This window comes from Sphaerodactylus townsendi, linkage group LG02 (assembly GCF_021028975.2).
Source record: "Sphaerodactylus townsendi isolate TG3544 linkage group LG02, MPM_Stown_v2.3, whole genome shotgun sequence".
Taxonomy (NCBI): domain Eukaryota; kingdom Metazoa; phylum Chordata; class Lepidosauria; order Squamata; family Sphaerodactylidae; genus Sphaerodactylus; species Sphaerodactylus townsendi.
This window is the reverse complement of record NC_059426.1, coordinates 138,563,492-138,576,754: the sequence shown is the minus strand read 5'-3', so window position 1 is coordinate 138,576,754 and position 13,263 is coordinate 138,563,492.

Below are 13,263 nucleotides of genomic sequence, written 5' to 3'. Positions count from 1 at the left end.
TTATCCCTGATGGTGGTGAGATGTCATTTGAGACACAGAAGAACAACTCCCCCCCCTTTTTTCTTTTGCGCAGGTGCCTTAGTGTTACTGTACAATCACATTTTGAAGTGTCAGTTCGAAAATGACTCAGCCTCCATTTTTACTATTGAGACCTACCAACCCAAAATAAGCCAAAGCAACTGAATTATTTAAGTATTACAGAAGGGGAAGGTGCTTGAGCAAATGGGCTGCACAGCTCTAAGCTTTCGTGGATGAAGCTGCTTATCTGGATCAATATGAATCTGGTTTGGGTCCAGTTATGGAGCTGCAATTGCCTTAGACATTCTGATTGTAACCTTTGCTGAGGAAGAGTCAGGAGGAGTGTTACTTTACTGACCCTGCTGGTTCCCTTGGTGACCTTTAATACTAACAACCATAGTACACTTTTAGAATAACTGAGTAAGGTAGGTATCACCAGCACCAGAATCTGGTGGTTCAAGAAGGTGGTCCTTGGGAATAGCTGTTTGGCCCTGTGGGATTTATGCTCCAAGGTTCTGCAGGGCTCCATTCTTTCAGTGGGGAAGGGAAAAGAGTTTTCATGTTCTTGTTGATAGAAAATTAACACAGAGGCTTTGTTATGTTTTTTTCTTCTACTGTAAACAAACTTTACTGATTATGTTAATTAAAACTAGCTTTGGCATAATGCACATGGAAAGAGGGATTTTCATGCCTCATGACATGAAGGGATCTTGAGTTTGGGATTTCATGTGAAGGTCTAGATATTCTGGGAGAAATATAATGCCAGGGCCCTCTAATATTTTAGCCAGGGCCCTGCCATATTTCATTCAGGGTCAATTCTACAGAGCAGCTTTGAGAACTGTTTGCATTTCATTCAGTCTGTCACTTATCTGGTCTTGTAATGGTTCTGCAGCTGGGAGCAGGAGGGGAGTGGGTCTGGCCTGTCTGTTCCTTCCAAGTCTCACTGTCTGAGGAAAGTGGGTAAGTGAACCTTCCTGCCCAAAGGTGGAGTAGGAGGGGGCACATGGGAATGATGTGTCTATGGTGGGTGATATAATGCTTTGCCTGCTTTAATGTATTCAGTTCTGACAATATAAGTCAACAGTTTTTTTATGCTTGTAATCAATAAATAAGAATTCTACTCCCACAGTACCGATTCATTTATTAGACAAGCCTGGGGTTGTGACATGTAATGACTAAAATGCATTGAAAGTGTACAGAGGTAGTTCTTAACTCTAGAACTACATAGTGAATTCAAAACAGTGGCTTGTTACAGTTTGTCAGATACATACATTTACAGCCTAGCTTAACTAGCTTATTGACCTTATATGGCCTTAAACAGGGATGGTGGAATGCTAGCCACTCTTTGTATCTAAAAATCAGGACTCTCAACTTAGTAGCTGCAGAATTCGATGTATGCATTATTCACTATGAATGTGATAAGTCCTGCTATGAGAGTTAAGTAAGTGCTGATGGACTCTGGCAATACTGCTGACATATGGATTTCCTGCAGGATGGTAAAGAGTGATTGAAATAATTCCTTGTCTTTGGGCCACAGGCCCAAACTTCATTCCTGAAGATGGATGGGCACAATGGCAAGCACAGGGTTTGAAGGGTATGAAAGATCAATAAATGGGAGAATCACTCAAGTAAAACTCCTATTTCTCTGATATCTACTCAATACTTGGATACTGCCAGCTACCCAGGAGGGATCTTTTTCCATATAAGGAACATGTTTCTGACAACATCAACATGAACATAATCACTAATTGAAATTCCCATGATTTATTTATTTACTTCATTTATACTTTGCTCAGTTGCATACTTGCCACTGGGGGTAAGTAACCCATGTCCCGGGTGCAATTAATCTGGTTACACGGGGGTGCAAAATGGCCTCCCCCCCACGTGACCAGATGCCTTCTTGCTGCTGGGCCGGGAAGAGGGGCTGTCCTGAGCTCCTCTTCCTGCCCAGCAGCTGGGATGTGAGAGACACTGGCGCCCCGGATGCTGGGCAGGGAAGAGGGGCTGTAACCCGACTCCAGTGGTGGGATTCAAATAATTTAACAACCGGTTGTTTACAAGCACCATTTTAAAAACCGGTTGTGCCGAAGTGGTGCGAACCTGCTGAATCCCACCACTGCCCAACTCATAAGTAAGCGGGACTTACTTGCGAGTAAGCAGAGTTCTGCACTGGGGGGGCCTGGAGGGGGCACCTGGAGGGTTTTTTGCCTCCGGATGCCATTTGGCCCCAATACGCCTCTGACCTTGCCTTTTTCTCAATTAGAGACCCAAAGCAGTTTACATTGTTTTCCTGGTCTCCATTTTATCCTCACAACAACCCTGTGAGATTGGTTAGGCTGAGAGTTTGTGACTGGCCCGAGACCACTACACCACACTGGTCTCCTTGATGGAACTCCTTATTTACCCGAGTTCAGTCTGCTTACCAAATCATCTCAACATATCTACTCAAAGTGCTTGAATGCCATACCAAGCAGCTTTGACCTTGCATGGCAACTTCTTGCCTCATGCTTACATCATGCCTTGGCAGTGAGGTAGGTATAGATTTTTAATGGGTTCGGGGGGGGGCATGGCCACACCCTTACATCCTTGTGCCTTGGTAAATAAAAGAAGCTATAGTAAATGTATACATAATAGTCACTGTTGTGCCTGCACAGTCAGTAAACAAACTTTCTGTATCACCTATGGAGGCACATATCCCGTGGACCATGGTCAAATCATTAAAGTATCCACATTTTCCCTTCCTCCTACTCCCCAGAGCAAGGGTGGGAGCTGGAGCACAAAGGCAACTGGTTGCCCACTCAGCAGGCAACTTAGAAAGCCTAGGCAGAGTCAGCGAGAAACAGCTAGAGGGCTCTTTTGCTCACAGCCTCAGCTTGTAGATGATGCCCTGGAAGAGCCAGTCATGGAAACTCACCCAGCCCAAAGCCTATTTTTTGATATTGTAATAGTGAGAAGGTGATAAACCAGGGCTCCCCTCTGGCTCGAGAGCCAGCGTGGTATAGTGGTTAACAGCAGTGGACTCTAATCTGAAGAGCAGGGTTTGATTCCCCACTCTTCCACATGAAGCCTTCTGGGGAACCTTGGATTGGTCACAGTTCTCTCAGGACGTTCAGCCCCACCAACCTCAGAAGGTGCCCTGCTCCCCTGGGAAAGCCTTAGTGTAGGTAAAGAAAGTCTGAGGGAAGTTTCAGTCACTCCACTTTCCCTCCTTTTTGCTCTCATCTTGACTGGTGCCTCTTAACTGCCAGAGACCGGCTGGTCCCAGCCTCCTCTTTCTCCTTGGCTGTCTGAATTCCATTTTAAGAGTTGCACCATGTAACAATGAATGTCCTGGGCCTGCAAGATCACCTGAGGAACTCCCTGGCAGAGAACATCCTACCTTTGCCAATGGAGAAATCACCACCCCTCTCCCAGGGCAATGAGACTCAGCTGACCCCATCAGAGGTGACCATGCCTCCAATCTCCTTCCTCTTGCCAATTTGATGGCAGCCGCTTCTTGGGGATGAAGATAGAACAAGCCTTTTTGCTGATTCTGTGCTAATCTCAGATGTCTACAATCCCTTGGGAATCCCAGGAAATGGATTCTCATCACCCCAATACTTCTTTGGTAAATCTGGGAGAGTGGAGGCAGATTCTAGACAGAAATTTTAGTTGCCATTCTGGGCCACTGGTCTTTTTGGGGGGGGCAGGAGGCAGCAGGGGTAGTAGGATATATGTGTGTGTAATTAATAAATTGAACTGCTTTTGTTGTAGTTATTTTCCATTTTTTCCATGTTGTGTTGCAAGTTTTTTAGATGTCTAGTTCTTAAAGTGTTTGAAGGAGAGGCCCAATTTTGACTCATCACAGCTACCGTCATTGGCCCTATATTGCACCTACAACTATGTTTTGCTGTAAATTACTGGCGCTGTTTCTGTTGATAGTCGGCATAATCAAACATTTGTAAGCAGGCTGTCTCTTCAATCTGTTCAGTTGATGCACTTTACCTGATCTTTCATTAAAGCAATCAAAACACTTGCTGTGCTGCATCTAATGAATGTTGCATGTATGATTAAGTACTTTCATTCATATTGCAAGTTTGATTTAATGTAAACTGTCTTTCAGACAGCCATTAGCTTAGCTCCTGTGTGAATTCGATTAATTGGCTGAATTCTTCCAGATGTCCATTAAGTATTACAGGAATTTCTATGTAAAAAACAGCAGGGACTGTCTAGCAAGGAACTAAACAATGATATGTTATATTATCGCCATGACTTACAAAAAGCTGGATTCATTTTCATTAATAAAACATCTGTACTCCTGCACAGCTATGCATCAAGATGCATTTATTTTATGTTTATGCCTCTTATGACTTTAAATAGATGGTTAAACAGAAGCACAGTGAGTTCTACAACACCACACACCAGCCAAGCTGCGTTTGAAATGGAACCTGAAGACGAAAGGTAGAAGAGCTAACACTGTCAATCATCTTCTAAGTGCTGCAGCAGGAGAAGCAGTTCTTTCCAACCAAGACTTTCGCGTAAGGCCTATTTTCAGGCCTTCATGATGTTGTAAAACATTCACGTTTCAGAAATACATTTTGAAATCTTTCCCTTACTTAATTGGCCTGAGTAATGCTAACAGCAATCCTAAGCAAGTCCAAGCAGAATCCTACTCCGATATATTCAATGGACCTTTCTCTCAGGAAATTGGTTTTAGGATTGCACTGTTATTTAAAAAGAGAGAGTGAGAGATGTTATAAAACCAGTTAACTGGAAATGATTCATTGGGGATTGTTTCCTAACAAAGTGACTGTCTTGCCGCTCCCCACAAGGGTTGGAAAAGTGGGAAGTGTTTCCTGGTGGCCAGTAGAAGACAGTAACACCCCCCAACGTTGCTACATGGTGACAATCAGTAGGGGTAGCAACAGCTTGGCTTATACAGCATACATGTCTGGTGGGCTATGTGTCATAGAAAAGAAAACCAGACATCCAACATCCTCACTGCAGCATGTTTCTAGTGAAGACATCTAGCCCTGCCCCTTGGGGGGGGGGGGGCGGTGCCTGCTGTCAGAGGTGCAATTGTTAAGCTAGCAGCACCAACATTTAGGAGACCCTCCTGCTGATACCACCCAGGTTTGATGAAGTTTGGTTCATGGGGGCCAAAGTTATGGACCCTCAAATGTGTAGGTCCAGGAAAATCCCATGATAAGGGGGGGGGGAGCGCCAGAAATGGGACTGATCTGTGTTCCATGGTTCGACTGTGAGGAGATCTTGAGGAAACCTGGATGTTTTGGGTGACTATTCCAGGATTAATCGCCAGTGAGGAAATCACCATAGATCACTGTTAACGTACAAATCCACCACTCCAGCATTGCCTTATTACTCTGTTTGCAAATTCTGCACCCAATACTTGAAATTAAATAATTGAATAATGGCAGGAACCTTACCTTCTTAAACAAGAAGTGTCATTCTGAATTAGCACTGCTTCTCAAGGCACAGTTATCAGGGGGAAGTGGCCTGAGATTGCCCCTACTTGGTGACATTTTAAGGTAGATTGGAATAGATGAGTCCTAATAAGCACAGTGAACCCAGAGGGTCCTGCATGAACCCCATTAAACTAGACAGGAACTGGGTAACAGCCCAGAAGTAAATAAAATAAGTGTGGTGTTATCAATGGAATATTGGATTCAGATTGGGGGGATCAGGATCAGGTTCCAACAGAACTGTGAAGTCACTGAGTAATAGAAACATAAAATCATAGACTTGGAAGGGGCCATACAGGCAATCTAGTCCAACCCCCTGTTCAATGCAGGATCAGCCTAGAACAGGGGTAGGGAACCTGCGGCTCTCCAGATGTTCAGGAACTACAATTCCCATCAGCCTCTGTCAGCATGGGATGGGAATTGTACGGATTCCTGAGCTATCTGAAGTAACAGATTCAACCTAAATTTCGACATCAAGACAACAGTTTGTGTCAAGCTCAGGGGTGGGAACCTGCAGCTCTCAGATGTTCAGGAACTACAATTCCCATCAGCCTCTGTCAGCATGGCCAATTGGCCATGCTGGTAGGGGCTGATGGGAATTGTAGTTCCTGAACATCTGGAGAGCCGCAGGTTCCCTACCCCTGGTCTAGCTGCTGCATAAAGACTGCCAATGAGGGGGAGCTAACAACCTTCCTAGGCAGCTGCTTCCACTGTTTTCTCTAATATTTCTCTTATATTCAGTGAGAATTTTTCTTCCCATAATTTAAACCCATTATTGTGAGTCTTGTCCTCTATGGCCAGCTCCCTGCCCTCCTCTAAGTGACAACCCTTCAAATACTGATCTTGGGATAGTTGCTGCCTCTCAAGTATAAAACATTGCACAGGTATACAGTAGGTTCATATATGACTTCATGTAAAATCCAAAACTAAGAACCAAATCCCTTTATTGGACCAACCAAATTAGCATAAAACCATAAGCAAGAATAATCTTTTCCAATTTTGCACATCAAGTCTAACAACCTCCTCTGATGAGCTTGAAAGCATGCACAGATTTTTATGCTATTTTGAGCGGTCCAGTAAGAGCTATTCTGTGGTTTCCCTCTCATTTTGGGCTGTCTCTCATATAAACACCTTATGAAGTTATTTTAACAATAAAAGCAGGGAATATGTATGCTGCCTTGAGATCCTTAAAGGAACGGTGGGGTAAAATATAACAAATTATTCCAATGAAGCTTGCATATCAAAACTTCCTGCTTTACTAAACCCTTGTTAATTCATGGAAGCACAGTAACATTTTCTGCTTCATGCACTAAAAGAAACATGTGATGGACTCCCCTTCATACCTTCTTATCTTCTTTAGGCAGGTCCTGTCAGTTTTTTCCTGCCTTTTTTCCTTCAGGGATCAGGATGCTTGGTTGAAAGCATTTCTCCTCAGCCCTGTATCACACCCAGAAAGTGAGGGATGCCCAGTGACTTTATTTCTTTCCAGGCACACCCCTCTCTAAGTCACTCTAAAGTATATTGTTGTGGCAGATTTAAAACCTAAACAGATTATAGATTTATTAACAGACATAGTTGGTAAAGGGAGGAATAATAACTTGGAGGTGGATTTTGATGAGGCAAATAAGGTAGGATTTTGATGAGGCAAATACACACACACACACACACACACACACACACACTATACACAACAGGTTGGCACAGAGGTTCAGAGGTTTGTTTAGTCAGTTCAGCTTAGATGTTATAGTTTATTAGATATTTTACAGACTGTACAGTTTCTTTAACATACAGATGGTACTGGCTTTTGACCTCCTCACATACAAAGTTCTATCACTGGTTTGGTACTTAGACACAGAACACACAGTTAGGAAAACCTCACAAAATAGAACATAAACTCTCTACTGAGGCAAACCAAAACAAATCCCAATACCCTGGCCCCACTGGAATCCTTCTCTCACTAAAAGATATTCCTATCCTGGTTTATTATGGCCCTATAGCTTGGCCCTCCAATAAACCCTTCCACCAGTATGCTTTGTCTATGTATATATTTGCTTTCACTTAGCACTCAGGCTGATAACAATAGCAGTCCCACACTGGGGTTGGTGGGAAGCATTTTTTCCTGGGCAGAAGGGGGATAATTGGGGTAATTAAATCCAACACTGGCTATCAGCCAGCCGACTGTCAAGCAGTTTCTGGTGGTCCATCACAGAATGGGTGAGTCATGCACACCTGCAAGTTTGTCCTGGCACACAGCTCAGATTGAAAGGAACAGACAGAAGAGGTGTAGTCATCCCCGCAGGGTCGTCGCTAAGGAAGAGGCGAGACACGGAGGTTTCATCTAGTGGAGAGCGTCAGCAGCAGGAAGTGCGGGATCCCGTGATCCTGACAACTCTGTCTTGTGCTAGTCTCTGGCACCTTTTATTAGGGTTTCATTGTGGGCGTGTAAAGGAAGCGGATCGGGAGATGGGCGGGAGACCAGGAGACCAGGAGACCTGGAGACCATCATGTGATGCATGATCTCAGAGGGCTGCTACGTGCAGGAGGGAGCATCTGCGTCTGGGTCTAATCCACACCTGGGGGCAAGGGCTCCATTGTCCCTTTGTCTGGGCCTGTGACTCACCAGGGGGTGGGGGATGGGGGAGCGGGTGTGACCAGAAGGCCGTAGTTGGGCCGGCATCCCAGCGCTCTGCCTACGGTGCTGCTGGGTCAGCGGCTCATCCCTACAAAGAGGTGTCTGGCATTCAGCAACTCTTTCTTGTTAAAAAGGGGCTCTCATTTGCCAAAACAGAGGACTCCTTAAGGTGTAATCTGCCAGCATCTCTTCTGTCTGCTGCTCCTGGCTGATGGAACCCCCACTACCCCCCTGGAGCAGAGGAGGCCTGGAGCACAAGGCACAACAAGGTTAAATTTACTGTAAGATGGCAGATATAGATAGGCTGGACTGGAAAAGTGAGGTGGACTTTACAGACTGGCGTATACTATCCTAGGGGTTTCTACTACATTCAGCCATAATACCATCCTTCTGCCCTTAGTTACCCCAACAGGTAGGTTGGGGAAGATGCTGACAGCAGTCAGATTGTCAACTGCACCCATTGTCCCCAGCATATGCTGTGCAAAGACCTGAGAAACATATGATTAATAATAATGAGTTGGTTTTAATACCCCACTTTTCTATACTTTTAAGGAGTCTCAAAGTGACTTACAATTGCCTTCCCTTCCCCTCCTACAAAGACACCTTGTGAGGCTGACAGAGTTCTGAGTGACTGGCCCGGGGTCACCCATCAGGCTTCTAGTGGACGAGCACGGAAAACAAATTGGCTTCACCGGATTAGAATCCACTACTCTTAACTACTACATCACACTGGCGTAAAGTTGTAGTCTGATTTCTTCCAGCACAGCATGTTTGTGGCCCCTTCCGCACAAATTTCCTAAAACATTTGTAAAATGTTTTCAATCCCCCCTTTTGTTTGCACTCACCCCCTTAAAACAATTCCTAGCATCCATTTTCTGTGTTTTCCTGTTTTTCCCCAGTATGTGAACAAATCAGTTCATCATGCTCCACAGCCTCATGCTGCAGCTGCCTGAGTCTTCTGTAGTCAATGCTGTGAAGATTAAGCCCTCAAAGATCTCAAAAACTCCCTGAAATGCTTCAGGGAAAGGGACTTCTGCAGGCAAGGAGGAAGATCACAGAATGACATCTTAAAGAGACAGCACACAAATGAAGCCTTTTAAAAAAACATTTCAGTAAAAAGAATCACTAGAAAAGAGAATGCATGAAAAACAATTGAGGCTGCAAATAAAATGTTTTTTTTGGGGGGGGGGACAATGCAGAACTCCTTGGAGGAAACATTTTCTTTCCTGCCCGAAAACATTTCAAAGTGCAGAAAGGGCCTGTGTTATCCTTCTCTCTCCACCATAGTCACTCCAGGCACAATGTGCCTATCACTCTGTGCAGTCAACTGTGTCATATTTTGACACACTGCTTCTGGTGGGTTTTCCGTGCCGCGTGGCCATGGTCTGGTAGATCTTGTTGCTAACGTTTCGCCTGCATCTGTGGCTGGAATCTTCAAAGATGTATCACAGAGGGAAGTCTGTTACACACTGTGCCTGTGATACAACTCTGTGATATACCTCTGAAGATGCCAGCCACAGATGCAGGTGAAACATTAGGAACAAGATCCACCAGACCATGGCCACACAGCCCAGAAAACCCACCAGAACCAGTTGAATCTGGCCGTGAAAGCCTTCAACAATACATATTTTTGACACAGTCTCTGTTTATGCTGCAAGCTTTATTTTGCTCTGGCATTGAAGCTGTCTTACAAAAATTTTCTATGCTTAATTTTTCTCTTTCCATTTGTGTATTCTTTCCTATCTCTTACTTTTGTTTTAATCTCTACTGCATGCCTATTGCTACCCTTGATGTATTAATATTGTGAAACACATATCGTTGGGTAGAGTTCAATGTTATTTCCATTAGGTAACAAAAAATCCTCTATAAAACTATGAAACAATAATGTTCCATACGACAGAGCAGTAATGTGACAATGTGCTATGGGCCATTATGATAAATTTTCTTGCAGCTTAGTAAAAGACCAGACCTGAAAATGAATGCATTTCAGTGCATACATAACAAAAAATCTATGCAGTCATTCACTGAAAAGAAATACCTGATTGTTTTAATGTACAGTTGCTTTTGAGGTTATGTATTTTGAATGGCTTCACTCCATCTTTGTAAGAAGAAGGTGTTTCATTCTGTGTCAAAGCTTTGGTCTGAAAAGCAACTGGAGGAGCTGAGAATGTTTCTGTATGTGAAAAGGTGAGCATCAAATCAGGAGAAAGTATAATATATTTCTGCTTCATACCACAATAAAACAAACTACTGTATTCTGTCAGACCCTAAAATGAAAGTAATCTTGAATTTCTTAGAATTTTAAAACAAACAAAATGCAAACAATGATTTTTTAAAAAAGATTACACAAGACAAGTCACTGGAGATTTATAATTTATAACCTTTTTTTCCATTTAGCAAATAGATAAAACTTATTTTGAAGCCTGAGTTACTGAAAACTTAAATTAGCAAGCTTTGCTGTAGATGCTTTTTCCCATTGCAGAAATGTTCTGAAATCCCTACCTTTCATCTGAGTATTATAAATAAATAGAACTGTTGGAAGGATCATTTTAAACAGTAATTCCTCTAACAGATTCATACCCAGCACTGCTTATGCAGCTTCCTCCTTATCGCTTCATGTTGGGCACCCAGGAGTGTGGAAGCAAAGGGACTCCCTTTCCAGGAGCTCTAAGTGAAATGTAATTATCCCATTGATGTCCTGCAATGTGCAGAGACATTTGGGGAAGGTTATGCAAGAACATGAGGGCAATTCATGTTAGGGCAATTTGTAATCTACTGTTTTAGCCAGATATTAAGGGAGGTAGTTGCTTTGCAATTGCAAACATTCCTGCATTTCTAGTCCTACAGAGCTTTAAATCCGGCTTTAAAATAAAGGAGCAAAGGTGTCTAGCATTAAAGACGGTGTCTGCACCACATTTAAAGCTTAAAATTTCTATTAACAACATAATATAATATGTACAATCATAATTATTTTACCAGCAACCATCAAGACCCTTGTAAAACAATACTTCATGAATAAGGTGGCCTTTGGATTTCTTTTGAGGGATCAAGGTCTAGCTGTGTTTACTCCTTCACTGGCGAGGTTCATCATGCATTTGAATTTCAAAACTACCCTGTCTCAAAAATAAATGGCACTATTGTACCGTAACTGGCTAATTAAAATAATTTTATGACTCCCAAATTCACTATGTGCAGTTATAATTCTACTGATAAAAGACCCCACATGAACTATGTCCATAAATGTAATAAATACCTTTTCTTCAACATTTGAGAGTGGTCAGAAACGTCCAAATTTCTGGCCCTTGCAGTTATATTTTAAGTTTTCCAGCAGTGGAAAGCAGAAGAGGCTAGAATACTGAGGGGAGGGGCATTCTCCAACCAGAAATGCTCCCACCAATTAGGATATAGTTGCCAACTCTGGGTTCAGAAATTCGTGGAGAATTTGGGGATGGGATTTAGAGCCCCATCCAGGAGGGAGGTGAATCCACCGGCAGGAGCAGCTCATGACCACACTGGCGAATTCGCTCTCCCTGGGGCATTTACCTCAGTAGAAGGGTGATTCTGCCAACATGCAGCCGCTGCCGCCACCCCACCCCCAGCACTGGGATGTGGTACCAGTGTGGCACCAGTGTCCCAGCACCCCTGTCACCACCAGAGTAGTAGGGGCAGGCCAGGGGCATGGCTGGAGAGAAGCCAACTTTAATCAAATCCCTCCTGGTCATTGGTGGTGTTATGCCCACAGCTGGGAATCCAGTTTACACCACCCTTTTAGGGAGTGTTAAGTCCACTGAGCCCCATAGAGGTTTCTCAGAAGCGGGGAGGCTTTTTCACTTTTCAAGCCTCCCCACATCACTGGGAAGCCTCTTTGAGGTGGCAGCTGGACCATGGCTGGGAGCCTGGCTCTTGGACTCCACCCTTCAAAGTAGCCATTTTGTCTAGGGGAACTGATCTCTGTAGTCCGAAGATCAGTTGAAATTCTAGGAGACCTCCAGATCTTACCTGGAGATCCCACCTCAAAACAAATCTTGGAAGAAGGTACAGCTGTTTCCCACAAACCTGGCAAAGTGTTTTGTCTCTAACACCCTGCAGCAACCGTTTACAGGGTTGCAAAGACTATCCCAGCCCTAAGAACTGCTGAAAGCACATTTACACATACTGGAAGGCAACAATGGAATCTCATTTTTGACTCCTTAAACATAAACAATAAACTCTTTGTCAATTTGAAGATATTTTCTTTCTCACCAATCTTGGCCAATACAGGCTGCCAAGAAATCTCCCCAAAGACTATTACAGTAACACAAACAAATAAGCCTATCAATTAAATATATTTTATTCCCCAAAGTAGTTATAGTCTTCTTAAGAATTGCTGGTTTGAATTTTGAATTGGACAGCTGCTAGGAACTGTCCCAATTAGTGAAAGACATTCAAATCACATCACAGTTTACGTGCTAACTGTTGATCCAATCATGTAAACCATTGTTCCCCACAGACAGGACATAAAGTATGAAGGCCAAGCATGCATTCCTAAACGATCAGAGGCATGCAGCATACAGTCTTGATCAGCTATGGCTCCTAAGCACAGGCCATCAAATTTCTAGAAACATGTATTTGCCTTTCATACTTTACTTGATGACTATAGGACTGCAGCATCCACTTGAGTGCTAAGAGCAGTGAATTTTTTTTCCTGCCTTTTCCTTACCCTGCAGCATATTTTGGGTATCAAAATAATGACACCAGGGACTGGGAGACCCACATGGACAAAGCCCAGTATGCCATACAGGCAGCCATAGTGAGGAGGAGGAAGTAAGGAAAATTACCTGCTATCTTCTGCTGAACAAGAGGCTCTGCAAGAGGCAGAAAGGGTCAGTTATGCCTGTTTTCGCCTCTTCACTTCAGCCATCCATGTTGTATGGATTTCTGTTCACATCAATTCACCCAATCTACAGTATAACTGTTTTACTATCTCATGGAGCTTCTGGAGGAAGGCCAAGGGTGAGAGACAAAACAGACAAAACAACACAAAGCAAACACACAACGCCTAATTAAATTGTGGAACTCCCTGCTCCGGGATGTGGTGATAGCCACAACTTGGAAAACCTTAAGAGCACCATGGAGGACAGGGCTATTGAAGGCTACTAGACAAAATGGATA